This window comes from Callithrix jacchus, chromosome 2, assembly GCF_049354715.1.
Source record: "Callithrix jacchus isolate 240 chromosome 2, calJac240_pri, whole genome shotgun sequence".
In the NCBI taxonomy this organism is placed as follows: domain Eukaryota; kingdom Metazoa; phylum Chordata; class Mammalia; order Primates; family Cebidae; genus Callithrix; species Callithrix jacchus.
The window spans coordinates 115903529-115919356 of record NC_133503.1 but is presented as its reverse complement, the minus strand read 5'-3'; the positions used below and the strand labels follow the sequence as shown (position 1 = coordinate 115919356).

Genomic DNA, 15828 nt, shown 5'->3' with positions numbered 1-15828 from the left:
GGATTTGTGCTTACAAAGGTGGCTGCAAAGCAAAAGACTTGGGTTCCATTGCTCTTGTCCTGATGAGCAGAAGAAACATTTTGGGGAGGAAGGTATAAGAGAGGGGGTGGTCCCAGAATTACTAAACTTGGATTCTACAGTGCTTCTGGATCCACTGAGACACTACTTAGTGGACCCATTTTCTTGATCCCACCCACCGCCCACATACCCAGCTTTTGTTGTGGCTCAGATATTTCAGCAGCAGAGAATGCTGGATGCAATTGAGATTTGTGAGCAATGAAAACTGCAAAAAAACACAAACCACCAAAACCTGAAATCTATGTGGATACTGCTTAGATCATATACACACTAAGCCTGACCGACTTCTTAAAAATAAGTCATATATTATGTACAGTAGTATATGCTGTATTAGGTTCTAACTAAACATTTTTTCACCTTTTTGTACTTAGTTCTTCATTTTAAAACATTGAATTTAAGCCAAGCTGGTGTGCTTCAGGTAATAGATGGTTGGAGATTGAGCATTAAACCACCTAAAGAGTGGGGTGAGCCTAGGAGAGATGTGCATATTTTGCAATTTTAAACCCAAAGGTAGAAATAGTGGTGGCCTTTCACAATTGAAAATTCTGCTTAGTAGCCTGGCATCACAGGCACTTGCCTAGGCTGTTTGGTGGAGACCGTCCAACCCTGATTCTTTGACTCCATTCCTCCATGCCAGCTTGAATATCTGTGGAAATGTAGATCCAATTTCATTACTTTAACTTCTTTGAACACTTGCACACTATGCCAGAACACTTGAGACCTCATGTGGCAGTCAGTGCTTGCTGAAAGCAGCCAGGAAGCTAGAATAATAATGTCATGTTGCACATTTACATACTGACTTTCATTTCAGAAGAGTCTAAAGCACTCTACACTGTGAACACTTGGCCAGGACTGGCATTCCGCCACCTCAGAAACTACAGGCAAGTAAATGACAGATGTGTGTGCCTCCTCCAAGGACAACAGGGTACACTGGGACTGAGGACATGGAGGCCAGTTTTATAACAATCTTTGGTATAGATACCAGTTAGAGCCTTCATTTTAAATTCAATTCATAATGGAGAAATTTGTCTATATTATTCATCTTATGCCAAAATGCATTGTCAGTTAGGTAGATGAGATGCATAAAGCTTAATAATGGTATTGGGAACAGTTAGCTACTCGGTTCCCTACTGTCTTCAGAAGTCACCATTCACTTGTCATGACAGATGGTACATCAATATCTTATCTTTCACACTCTCCAGTAATAAAGTGTTAGTTTCATCTATACAATTGCAGGTAGAGTAAAATGAATAACCAGTGGCTTTTTCCTGTTTTTTTTTTGAAACTACAAAGTTGGACTGCCCCAATTGTGTGTCCTACAGTATTTTCATCTCAAGCACCAGCTAAGTTCATTTATGTCTATGAAGCAAAGTACTGATAAATATTTAAGCACATACAGAATAAGTCAAACCAGTTGAAGCATGCTGGTTGTACAATGAAACCCCATTGAGAATGTCTTCCAGCTCAAAATTATGTGAAAAAAATATTTTGCAATAATAAATATATTAAATACCTAGGTAAAACCTCAGCAAGATAGGTACAAAACATATATGAAGATTTTTTTTCAGTTGAATATATAGGTTTAGTGAAATTTCAAGCAAATCCTAATATTCAGAGTGGAGAAAAATCGGGAGAACTTAATAGTGTTTCTAAAATTTGTTTGGACAAATAAATAGGTAAGTATAGCTAAGAAATTTTACAAAAGAAATCATGAGGAGGCATTCAGTGTACTCCATATTTAATTAAAATAAGATGGGCATCAAACGACTGGTATATGATAACGTGTCATACACAAAGGAAATAAGGAAGTACTGTTATTGGGCAGTTGTGTTAACTATTTGGAGAAAGTTATGTTAAATTCTACCTAAAATAGACTATCAAATCTGAGATAGCCCAAATCTATCTTAATATCTACCTTAAACAGCCCCAAATACATTCCATATTAATTTTAAGAAGTTAGTATATATCACAATCAAGTCAGCTTCATCCCTGAGATGCAAGGCTGGTTCAACATACACAAATCAATAAAGTAATTCATCACATAAACAGATCTAAAGACAAAAACCACATGATTATTTCAATAGATGCAAAAAAAGGTCTTCGACAACATTCAACATCCCTTCAAGTTAAAAACTCAATAAACTAGGTGTTAACAGAACGCACCTCAAAATAATAAGGGCCATTTATGACAAACCCACAGCCAATATCATACTGAATAGGCAAAAGCTGAAAGCATTCCCCTTGAAATCTGACACAAGACAAGGATGCCCTCTCTCAACACTCCTATTCAACAGTATTGGAAGTTCTAGTCCGGGCAATCAGGTCAGAGAAAGAAAAGATATTCACATAGGAAGACAGGAAGTCAAACTGTCTCTATTTGCAGATGACATTATCATATATCTAAAAAACCCTATCATCTCAATCGTAAACTTCTTAAGCAATAAGCAACTTTAGCAAAGTCTCAGTATACAAAATCAATGTGCAAAAATTGCTAGCATTCTCTATATGCCAATAATAGACAAGCAGAGATCCAAATCATGAATGAACTCCCATTCACAATTGCTACAAAGAGAAGAAAATACAGGAATGCAGCTAACAAGGGAAGGGAAGGACCTCTTCAAAAAGAACTACAAACCACTGCTCAAGGAAATCAGAGAGGACACAAACAAATGGGTAAATATTCCATGCTCATGGATAGGAAGAAATAGTATCATGAAAATGGCCATACTGCCCAAAGTAATTTACAGATTCAGTGCTATTCCCATCAAACTACCACTGAAATTCTTCACAGAATTAGAAAAAAACTACTTTAAAATGCATATTGAACAAAAAGAGAGCTTTGTATAGCTAAAACAATCCTAAGCAAAAAAGAACAAAGCTGGAGGCATCATGCTGACTTCAAACTATATTATGAGGCTACAGTAACCAAAACAGCATGGTACTGTTACAAAAACATACACAAACAGAATAGAATAGAGATCTCAGAAACAAGACTGCACATTTACAACCATCCGCTCCTCAACAAACCTGACAAAAACAAGTAATGAGGAAAGTATTCCTTACATAATGAACAGTGCTGGGAAAAGTGGCTAGCCTTATGCAGAAAATTACAACTGGACATCTTTCTTATACAAAAATTAACTTGAGATGGATTGAAGACATATGTAAAACCCCAAACTATAAAAACCCTAGAAGAAAATCTAGACAATACTATTAAGGACATTGGCACAGGCAAAGATTTCATGACAAAAACATCAAAAGCAAGCATTTTGCATGCAACCAAAGCAAAAATTAACAAATGGGATCTAATTAAACTAAAGAGCTTCTGCACAGCAAAAGAAACTATCATCAGAGCAAACAGACAACCTAAAGAATGGCAGAAAATTTTTGCAATCAATCTGACAAAGGTCTAATATCCACAATCTACAAGGAACTTAAATTTACAAGAAAAAATCCCATTAAAAAGTAGACAAAGGACATGAACAGTCATTTCACAAAAGATGACTTTTTTTTTTGACCTTGAGTTTCACTCTTGTTGCCCAGGCAGCAGTATGATAGCATGATCTTGGCTTGCTGCAACCTCTACCTCCCAGGTTCAAGCGATTCTCCTGCCTCAGCCTTCTGAGTAGCTGGGATTACAGGCATGTGCCACCATACCCAGCTAATTTTTTGTATTTTGAGTAGAGACCAGGTTTTACGCTGTTGGCCAGGCTGGTCTCAAACTCCTGATCTCAGGTGATCCACATACCTTGGCCTCCCAAAGTGCTGGAATTACAGGCATGAACCACTGTGCCAACCCAAAAGACGACATTTATGTCACCAAACATATGAAAAAAAGCTCAACATCAGTGATCATCAGAGAAATGAAAATCAAAACCACAATGAGATACCATTCCATGCCAGTCAGAATGGCTATTATTAAACAGTCAAGAAACAACAGATGCTGTTGAGGCTATGGAGAAATAGGAATAGTTTTACAATGTTGGCAGGCAAGTAAATTGGTCCAACCATTGTGGAAGACAATGTAGTGATTCCTCAAACACCTAGAATCAGAAATACCATTTGATCCAGCAATCTCATTACTGAGTATCTACCCTACGGAATATAAATTATTTTATTTTAAAGATACATGTATATGTATGTTAACCGCTGACTATTCACAAAGGCAAAGCCATGGAGTCAACCCAAATGCCCATCAGTGAATCAGTGATTCACTGGATAAAGAAAATGTGGTACAGGGCGGGGTGCAGTGGCTCACGTCTGTAATCCCAACACTTTGGGAGGACAAGACAGGCAGATCACGAGGTCAAGAGATCAAGACCATCCTGGCCAACATGGTGAAACTCTGTCTCTACTAAAAATACAAAAATTAGCTGGGTGTGGTGGCACATGCTTGTAGTCCCAGCTACTGAGGAAGCTGAGGCAGAAGAATCACTTGAACCAGGAAAGTGGAGGTTGCAGTGAGCCGAGATCACACCACTGTACTCTAGACTGGCAACGGAGCGAGACTCGGTCTCAGAAAAAAAAAAAGAAAATGTGGTACATATATACCATGGAATACTATGCAGACATAAAAACACATGTGATCATGTCCTTTGCAGGTACATGGATGGAGTTGGAAGCCATTATCCTCAGCAAACTAACATAGGAACAGAAAACTAAACATTGCATGTTCTCACTTAGAAGTGGGGAGCTAAACAATGAGAACATATGGACACAGGGAGGAGAACAACAGAGATTGGGGTCTGCTGGTGATGGGGGTGGTGATGTGGGGAGGGAGAGCATCAGGATAAATAGTTAATGCAAACGAGGCTTAATACCTAGGTGATGGGTTGATCAGTGCAGCAAACCACCATGGCACATGTTTACCTATGTAACAAATCTGCATGTCCTGAGCATGTGTCCCGGAACTTAAAATATAATTAAATTTTTGTAAAAAGGTAAAAACAAAAATGAATTAAAAAAAGACAAGATGATATAGGGAAACTATTTACTGACCTTGGAATAGGAAATAACTTTCTAAACATCTAAAAAGTAAAATAAATTACAAAGGAAAACAATTTACAGCAATGGTTACATAAAATTTAAAACATTTCAAAAGTCATAAATTCAAAAGGCTAAGTGGGAAAAACATAAACAAATACCACCAATGATGAGATGGTATTTCCAAAACAGTAAACATCTGAAAATTTGTTAATTGCATTTTTGTTTATAACAAACAGACAATATGTTGGATGGCATTAATTATAGTACATACAATTGAGAGATAATGAAATCAGAAAATATTTGGAAGGAGTATATAATGACAACAAAAATGCCTATTATCTAATTGAACTTGAAAAAAAAGTAGGAGGTAAATATAATTTTAATTTTATGTAATCCTAATTTATATTTAAAATGGCTATGCTGGGGAAAAATGAAGGAGATGCATCTTCTTCATACCTTCTTGTAATATTCAAATTCTTTGCAATTAATATTTTACTTTTGTAATCAGACTGTTGCCCCAATTTTCTTTAACATTTGCTAAAAAAAAGATGGTTAGAATAAATAAATGGGTACTTGGCTTGTCTATTTTTTATATTTTTATAAGCTATCTTAAATTATTTTTGGAGAAATGTGGAATATAAACAAACACTCATTATTCAATGCTTTAAAGTGCTTTTCACATAATTCAACCAGTGCTCAAAACCATCCTACAATGTAGTTATTTTTCTCCACTCTACAGAAGAGGAAACTGAGGCTCAGGGAAAAGTGACAGCACTTGGATTGGGACAATTCCTGGCTAACTCCAGAGCCTGTACTCTCTATAATAATCATATGTATCCTGGAAGGTTTCAGTTCCTACCAAGAATTCCATTGAGATAAAGAAAAATGGTTTGAAATGTTTAGAAAATGTAGACACCATAATCTAGCCATGAGACTTGTCATACAGCTAAAATCTTGAGTAAGATAATGAAATCCAGAAACTTGCTTTGAAGTGAAAGATGTCTTAGAAACCACCAGTTTAATGTCAGTAATAAGGTATGTAAATATTAAATGCAGGACCTTCATTCAGAAGATGTGTCACTTGAGGCATCTGTGAAGAATTTTTAATAGCTACTTTAAAATCCAAGTACTGATGTATGATTATTGGCTAAGGATTTTTTAAAATTTGCTCACTCTTCATTTGCTTTATCATTACTGCACTCCCAGCCCACTGACACTCGGTTACCCTCAACCACCAAAAAAAAAAAAAAAACAAAAAAAAAAACGATAGTTTGTCTGTAATGTTGGCAAAATTCTGAAAAGCAAATGCTTTGGGATAAAATTTTTATTTAAAAATCTGTCATCAAATTCTGTATTCCTCCATTGTGGTCTCCAACCAATGAAGTAACTACTCTTTATATACAGTATATGACCCAAAACTGCAATAGGTAATGAAATTGCTGTGTTGCATTTCAATATTTCATACTTTTTTTCAATAATGTTCAATACTATATTAGTAGAGAATAAATTGGTATATTTATTTTATTGTTTTTGTTTTCCTTTATAAAGCAGCTTGGATGGAAGAAATATCATAAGGTAGTTAATCGCCCAATCTTAGTAATAACACTGGGGTTTTTTTGTTTTTGGTTTTTTTTTAATGCATTATTAAGGTTTCTTTTGAAAATGAAAAAAAAAAAACCCACAACAACAGCTATAAACATGGATCTGAGAATATATGAGATTTATATTGTACAACTATTTCTAATGATTCTATATAATATTTATTTCTAAAAGCTCTCTTATTAGGTTTTAAATAGTCCCTAAAACATCACTAACTGTAAAAGTTGAAGTACAGTGATTCTTTAACATATGCTTACTTTACTATGACATATCACAACAGAAAGTTAACTAGATTCTTCCAAAGAAGTACCTTAGGCCTAGTTTTGAGACATTTAAGAAAATCTGAAGACCTAAATAATCAATAGGCATACCTAAATAATCAATAGGCATACATATTTGAAGAATCCTATTCATTGACTTTCAAGCCAAATGACAGATTCTCCCCTTCACTGAGTCTGTTCTGAATGGAAACAGGAAGCCAAAGTGATAGGCATCAGGGGGTAAATACTCTGGGACTCGTTTCTCCTGCCAAGCTGCATCCTAGCTTAGCCACTAATGCATTTAGGGACCCTGCCAGTGGTCATTGTCAACCATGTTGAGAAATTATCTGCTGAACACCTGTGCTATATTAATCAGAATTAGCAGGTATGTAGAATATATTTGCTAGAATTATTACTATTATAAAATCAATGTTATTTCACTTTCTAGGGTGAGAGAGTATCTTAAGAAGAATGAAAGGGAGAGCTACTAAATGTTATACTAGGTTAATGAACATAAAATGGAACTATGCCAGGGCATATGGTTACCTTATTATTTCCTGGAGGAAGTATTTAGATTTGAGATACCTTCTATCCCAAAGAGCTAATTAATCTTTATCATAATTTTGCTTCTCCTTTAAAGTCTTGCTTATGTAACCTTTGGCAAAAGGTGAATGATATTTGCTGTGAGACTTACTTATTTTTTGAGACAGAGTTTCACTCTTGTTGCCCAAGCTGGAGTGCAATGGCATGATCTCTGCTAACCACAACCTCTGCCTCCCGGGTTCAAGCAATTCTCCTGCCTCAGCCTCCCAAAGAGCTAGGATTACAGACATGTGCCACCACACCCAGCTAATTTTGTATTTTTAGTAGAGACAGGGTTTCTCCATGTTTGTCAGGCTGGTCTTGATCTCCCGACCTCAGGTGATTCACCCGCCTCAGCCTCCCAAAGTGCTGGGATTACAGGTGTGAGCCACTGTGCCCAGCCTGAGACAATTATTTATTATAGTTTACCACTGATTGCAGTTCTCCTCTGGACAAGTATGGACTCACATAGCATAAAGTCTAAAATTATGTTTGGAATATGTTTATATTTCCTGTGATGGATGCTAAAGATGGTTTTGGTGCACTACTTTCTCTAGTTCACTTAGTCAAGTGCCCTGCAAAATAGACTTCCTCTCAGATCTATACTTCCAACCTACAGAAAATACATTAGATGGGAAGTATGGAGTGGATAAAGGCACAAAAAGAAATGATCAAATGTTTTCTCTGTGCCAATCTTTATTCTTTTTCAGATATAAAAAACCATGTTTCAACCTGAAATCTAGAATACTGAAATTCTCAGAGAGCAGTTTGGCAATTCACAGAGTCGCTTGGCTACTGAATCTTATCTAAGTGTCTTATTCAGTTCTTACTGTATCAAATCTTGTGCAGTTTACTTGGTGCCTTGCCTCTCTTCCTGACACTAGCCTTGAAAAATAGAAACACTCTATTGAGACACTGAAGTACTCAGTTATTTAAGGTTAACAGGGTAAATGGACACCTTTTAACAAGACAGTATATTTTTCTCTTAAAAATAAAAGTTCTCAAAAACATTCTGGTTCTGGTTTATGTTAAAAACAAAATTTTGAAAAATTAGAGGGAATTATCAACTATATGAAACTTTTTATGCATGTTTAGTTTTGTACCAGGTGACTTAGTGTTAACCTGTGTATTTTAGAAAAGGATGGTAAATTCTTTTTAATGTTACACTGAGATTCTTTTTTCCCTTTTGCTGACTTGGCACAAGTTTTTTGTTTTGCTTTTGCTTTTTTGCAGAATGAGTGTTTACCTGGTTTTAATTTTTTGCTTCCTCTTTTGCAAGGTAGCCTTATGCTTTTCAGAGCTCATTTCTACTGTGTAATTTGTAATAGCATTTAGTTGTGCTTTACCTTGTTGGCTCAATCTTACACATGTAATTTGCATGCAACTTTAAAGGTGATTGTAAAGTAAAAAGAATTTGGAGAGAAATATTCTCTGGGCTAGACAATGTAAACAACAGGCATTTTTAAGTGGCAGCTGGCACTCTAAGAATTATGATAAAACCTACAAAGGAAAGAATGGGGAAAAAAGGGAGGAAAGAGAAAGAAGAAAAAAGATAAAGGAAGAGACAAAGGAGAAGCGGGAGAGGAAAACATGTAAAAGAGATACTCTAATGGAGGGAAAGAAGATGAGGAGACTTTGAGAAGCTGACTATGAGATAGGGAAGGAAAATTTCTCTGGTCAGAAACATAAATGACAAAATCAAGACAGAAACAAAACTTGCTAACCATGTTAACTTCTACTTCAACAAAATTTACTTGTAAAAGGCTGGACTAAAATATTTTTCATTAAATGTAAATAAACCTTACGCGAGGCATCCAGCAATGCAGATGGACCTGTTCTCAGGAGGGAGAGTACCCTGGAGTCAAAGACTGAAGAACCACCCCCCCACACCCAACTTTTGCTTTGAGATGAGGTCTTGCTTTGTTGCCCAGGCTGGAGTGGAGTGGCTCCATCACAGCTCACATTACAGCTTCAACCTCCTGGGCTCAAGCAATCCTCCCATTTCAGCCTCTCAAGTAGCTAGGACCACAGGTGTGCATCACCACATCTGGCTAATTTTTTTTTTTTTTTGTAGAGACAGGGTCTTGCTGTGTTGCCCAGGCTAGTCTCAAATTCCTGGGTTCAAGCAATCCTCCTACCTTGATCTCCCAGAGTGCTGGGATTACAGGTGTGAGCCATCACACTCAGCCAAGAAAACCCTTTTTAACTGTCCTGCAAATATAGTCAGCCCTCCACACGGTCGGTTTGCATCAATGGATTCAACCATTGGGCAGTTACATCAGAGACTTGAGCATTTACAGATTTTGGTATCCATGGGAGCTTCTGGATCAGATCTCTCAAGGATACCCAGGGACCTGTATTTGAAAGGTCTTAAAAGAACTATATATCAATATCAAAACCTTCAACTTAATTGCCTTACCAGCAGGCAGGAAAAAGGGGCCTTATAGGTTATCCTGTCTCAGGCTTTTGTCCCAGAAGTTCTGCTTTCAGATGGACTCCAAGTGAAAGAGCCAAAGAGGAGTGGTTCTAGGTTAACCTTGGTAGAAGCCACAACAGAAGCTGCGAGGTTGAGGCTCCCAAGTATCCAGAGAGAAAAAGTAAGTAAGGAAGGCTACTTACAACAAAGATAACACAACTTTTGAGGTAAGAATTTATATGCCTCGCAGGGTTTTCTGTAATATCAAAATGAACAGATTGTGGAAAGATTTTGAAAAAGTGAAAGCATGTGAACCTGTGAATTATGTTGAAAATAAAGCACAAGAAAACACACTCAGGATTACAGGTCACACTGACTTCATTTGAAAAGGAAAAAAATGGTGAAATAAGGTTGTTTCCTAAATCCCTTCTGGTTAGATTTACTCATTTTACAGATAAGATAAAAAGGGCTGAGAGTAGTCTCTGCCCTTCAGAGTCAGTTGAAAGCTTTTTTGAGAATACTGTTGGTGGGTAGAATTTCTCCTGTTCTTTCTACGGGTTCAGTAATTAAAGCTTGAGTGAGAACACCAAAGCTTGAGTGAGCTCAGAAATACTGAGCTTTCTGAATCCAGATAGCAAATCTGGATTAGGTTTTTGTGTGTGTGTTTCTGAAATCTCAACTTCTAATGAAAAAGTTGCAGATGTACATTGGTTTTAAAAGAACTTCCTTTGAAGTTTTCATTTACTTCATTTTCAAATATGTGTTTGAACATGGTTGAAAGTTCAAGTGTGGAACTGAAAAGGCAACTGAGAATTTATAGAAGGCAGTGGGCACTCTATAATTCTGATGACCATATTTAGAAGATGAGTAGAAGACAGTCTTGCTAAGTGTGGTTAAATGCTGCTTCCATCATTTTCTTAGCTAGGTGATTTTGAGCAATTGATTAACTTCTTCATCTGGAAAATAAGGATAATAATTCAAACTACCTTTGTGATGGTTATAAAATTAAATTAGTTTAATCCGTTAAAGTCATAAAATCCACGAATATCTGGAACATAGAAAGTGCTTGGTAAATATTAGTCCTTAATATTATTAACAATTTGAAGAGACTGAAAAAGGAAATCCTACACTTTTAAAAGTTAAATTATATTAAATCCTAATAAAGACAACAGAAATTTCTCCCTTATGGTACATCTCAGGAATATTATTTCATGCTTTTCAAACTTCTTTGTCATATGTATCATCATATATGATCATACAAGTGTGATGGATATTATTCTCATTCCCAACTTGAAGAAACAAAAGACCAGGGGCCTAAAGATCCTCCTCAAACTTCTGCCTCAACCCGGGCTCACTCTCCTAGGGTGCCTCCAGAAGTATTTATTCTCCTCTGAGATAATGGGACTTGAAAAATGTACCTGGCCAGGCATGGTGGCTCATGCCTGTAATCCCAGCACTTTGGAGGACCAAGGCAGGTGGATCACCTGAGGTCGGGAGTTTGAGACCAGCCTGACCAACATGGAGAAACCCTGTCTTTACTAAAAATACAAAATTAACCAGGCATGGTGGCACATGCCCATAATCTCAGCTACTCGGGAGGCTAATGCAGGAGAATTGCTTGAACCTGGGACGTGGAGGTTGCAGCAAGCTGAGATCGTGCCATTGCAGTCCAGACTAAGCAACAAGAGTAAAACTCCATCTCCAAAAAAGAGAAAAGAGAGAGAGAAAGAAAGAAAGAGAAAAATGGCACCTTACCAGAAAGTTTAGGGTAGTCACCACCCACTGGAAGCTGTATGTCCTCTGTAGACCACTGGTTATAGTCATAAGACACACGCCTTTCATCATGTGATTTTATCTGTTAATGCTTATTCAGTTAAAACTCTATCAGAATCAGTGAGCTGTTCTTCAATAAGCCTTCTGGCTGAATCAGTGCCAGAATTATTTAATCTTAAATAGCACAAGTTCTATTTCTAATATTCTTACTAGTGCATTTTTTTTTTTTTTTTTTTTTTTTTAGCAGAGTTTTGCTCTTGTTACCCAGGCTGGAGTGCAATGGCATGATCTTTGCTCACCACAACCTCCGCCTCCTGGCTTCAAGCAATTCTCCTGCCTCAGCCTCCTGAGTAGCTGGGACTACAGGTGCACGCCACCATGCCCAGCTAATTTTTGTATTTTTAGTAGAGACGAGGTTATACCATGTTGACCAGCATTGTCTCGATCTCTTGACCTTGTGATCTACCCACCTCGGCCTCCCGAAGTGCTGGGATTACAGGCATGAGCCACCATGTCCAGCCACTAGTACAGTTTTTAACTGAAGAAAGATTTTGATCCTTTTATTATGATAATGTCTTTTGCGTAAGTTACAAAAAGTCATATACGCAGGTATGGGGCCCTCAAAGTTTTTTCCTTAAATATATTTGTTATGAAAATAATCACACTTTAGGACTTTATGGGCTTTACGGCTTATAAAGCATTTTTAATTTATCTTTCCACTTGAGATGGCAGGATCATATGGTTCCTCCATTTTACAGATAGGGAAACTGAGGCTTGGAGAAGCTAAGATTTCATTAGACATTAAAAAGAGTTCCTGGGATTATAACCCATGTCTCATGGTTGAAATTGGGCTTCTTTCAGGTCACTGTCAAAAAGCTGTCGAGTATCATATGGTATTTTTTCTGTACACTGTTTTAGATATTTAAACTTGGGCCTTCCCCAAAACTAACCTTGAGTTATAATCAAATTGTATGAGAAAAGAATCATATTAGTATTAGAAAAACAGTGCTCTTTGTGACATGTCTACAACCAAGGAAGAACTACTTTGTAAAATCCAGAGGCTATTTTTCTTTACAAATATTTTACAAGACAAACTTGTACCTTTCTAAAAAGGCACATCTGTTGTAAATTACTCCCTTACAGAAAGAGAGAATCACCATCCTTCTCCCCATCTGAGCTTAAAAGAGATTTGCTGACATATTCTAAGGCTAGCATAGACAAAACAGCAGAGGAAAGAGGAGGTGGTCAGCAGGACCAGGGTTCAGCTTTGCTTAAACTAATTCCACATGCCCCATGACCATTAGCTGTTTTTTATTTCCTGCTCTAAAGATCTGGAGTGAAAATAATCTGGGATAGGGAAAAGCTGCACTTATTATTTTTTTCCCCCAACAAGATGCTGTGTTAGCAAATAGAAGATATGAGCCACCTTCAGCAAACTGAAGTCTTTAATAATCCATTTTTCAAACACTACTGGTATTTCCTTTCCAAACTAAGATGGCCTGTGACTGGAATCAATTTCATCATTTGTATGGTTACAATTGCCAAGTTTCTGGAAATAATTGCCATTTAAATACTGGATTATATTTTTATATGAAGCCAATAACAGTTTTATTGCTGTTTAATTTCCATGATTTGTTGGTTTGCTGTAAGTTGTCAGTGTATGCGAGCATGTTTGGGAAAGGAAATGGTCTTAAGAACAAATCAGGAAAAAAACAATGTCAAACCATGTTAAAAGCCCGACCTTGAAGCCACCAAACAAGAAAAATTAGCCATGTTGAAGCCACCGAACAAGAGAAATTAGCATTAGGAAAAAATGATTTGCTCCACCATTTTGAGCTTTGCTTTCTCAATTTCCTTCTAAGTTGCAAAACAGTAACATCATCCACCATTTCAGACCTTGGCATAATGTAGGAACCCCAGAACAGGACTGAGAATTCAGTTGTCCTCCTTAAGATAACAGGTTTCTTCAATGAAATTCAACAAAACATAGCAGATGTCAGTATAAATAAAGAGCCTGGCAAATGTGAGGGAAACTAGGCCATCTTTCTCTATTGATGCCATATGTAGCACATACCTGAATAACAACCTAGTGCTCTATGGGATGTTGCTGATATATGGGGTAGGCCTATCCCCTAAACCCCCTTCCTTACTGCAGAGTAAATCACTAAAACAGGCTCATTCTGAGGTCAACCTGGAAGAAATTTCCAAAGGCTCACTTTATTTAGCTTATGATAATGTTGGTTATTTAGTGGTGTGAATCATGGTGTCTTTCAATTTATTTGAGGGAGAAAGGGCAAGAAAAAGATGGTAATCAACTGGAAAAGTGTGTCAAATTCTTAAACTAGGGATGGCTATTGGTTTAACAGGATAAAGCAACTTCTTTAGAAATGGTAGTTTATGTATCTTCATTTTAAAGTTGTGCATTTACAATAAACGTGACATGGGCATGGATTGAGGCTATGATGTACTTTCTTGGGCCTGTCCTAATCAAGCCAAGGGATGTTGTAGGCTTAACTCTTGTTGTGCATTTTACCAGCTGTGTGACCTCTCAGATGCTTGGTTTCCGCTTCAGTAAGACAGAGATAATATCTACCTGATAGACTTGATGTGGGAACAGAATGAAATCATGTGTGTAAAGCAACTGGCATGCTAGTAGATATTATATAAATATTAATTTTCTTCTCTTCACCCATTGTCTTTCTTCCCAAAGGGTAATATTTTCATTTTTCCTGCCTGATTTCTGTCTCTCATTTTCATTCCTCCACTGGCTAGAGTTTCTATTTAGGGGCCTGCTTATCATTCACTTCATTCATTACATCTCTTAATTTGCACAGTGTTTAGCCAAATCTCAATTAATTTCTTTTAGTCATTTACTCAATAAATATTTATTGAGTACATATCACCATTCTAGGCTCTGAGGATACTGGGCTCTGGGGATACAGTTATAAGCAAGATAGCACCAAGCAAATATATGGACAAATAAACAAGAAAAACAGCAGAGAGTATAAAGTGCAATGAAGAGACCTGAAATGGGTGCATGTGCTGGACAGTGACCCAGTGGTCAGTGAGTGCTGCTGTGAGGATGAAACTCTGTAGTTGAGAACTGCTTTGGTCAGGAAAACAGAAACTACTCTAAATATTTCAAACAAAGGAAATTGAACACAGGGAAGCAGCTACACAGGTGATGGAAGAATTGAGCATCAAATAGTGTGGCAGACATGAGCAATGCACAAAGCCACTAACAGAGGGAGGTTACTGGGGCCCAGATCATGACCATATGGACCAGCTGTGCGGGAGCAGTGGCATCATGGAGCGGGTGCTCAGCGCGGAGAGCTGAACCACAGAGGAGACCCAGTCACCTAGTCACTGCTGGATAATGCTCCTGAAACCAGGAGAGTTATCAAGGGGGAGGAGGGAGAATCAGAGAAGAGAGAGAATTGTCCTGTTTTTTCCTTCTTCCCTTTTCCAAGTCTCGTTCCAGTATCTCCCATTGGCCAAATACCCAAAGGAATGTGATTTGCAAGAGAAGAACGAGTGAGGATTACCTGGAAGTATACAAGAAAGAACCTGCACAAGATCAGAATGATGGGAAAGAATTAACCAGAAGTGCAAGTGCACATAGTACAAATGTGCTAGGGCAAAAAACAAGCTCAACTTGCTTGAGGAAAACAAAGGATGTCTAAACTTGATAGCCAACGAAGAGGGAGCACAGGAAGACAGAGAAATAGGCAGTGCCAAAAGGGATGCTTGTAAGCCAGAATGAGTAGAAATTTTATTCCAAGCATGATGGGAAGCCATTGGAATCTTTTAACCAGAGGAAGAACATTACATTCTGTTTGTTTTGTTACTAGCTCTTACACAGAAGAATTTACATTTTTAAAAGACTACTTAGGTAGAATATACTGTGGGGGGAAAAACAAGATAGGAGGCTACTATAGTAGCGCTCAAAGAGAAGATACCTTAAACCAGTGTGGACATATTCAAGACGTTTTGAAAGTAACGTCACCATAGACATAGTACTAGATTGAATGTGGAAGCCAAGAAAAACAGAAACCAGAGAATTGCTTATATTTTTGGCTTGAGCAACTGGGTAAATGAGACTGACAGGTTTTTGAGACAGGGTCTCACTCTGTC

At 37.4% G+C, this 15828-nt stretch overlaps 1 protein-coding gene across 19 annotated transcripts in view; it reads right to left on the bottom strand.

The window, feature by feature from the left end:
- The window catches only part of MCTP1 (multiple C2 and transmembrane domain containing 1), a 595528-nt gene that overhangs the window by 9336 nt on the left and 570364 nt on the right, over positions 1-15828 (bottom strand). The gene's annotated exons all lie outside the window — the stretch shown is intronic.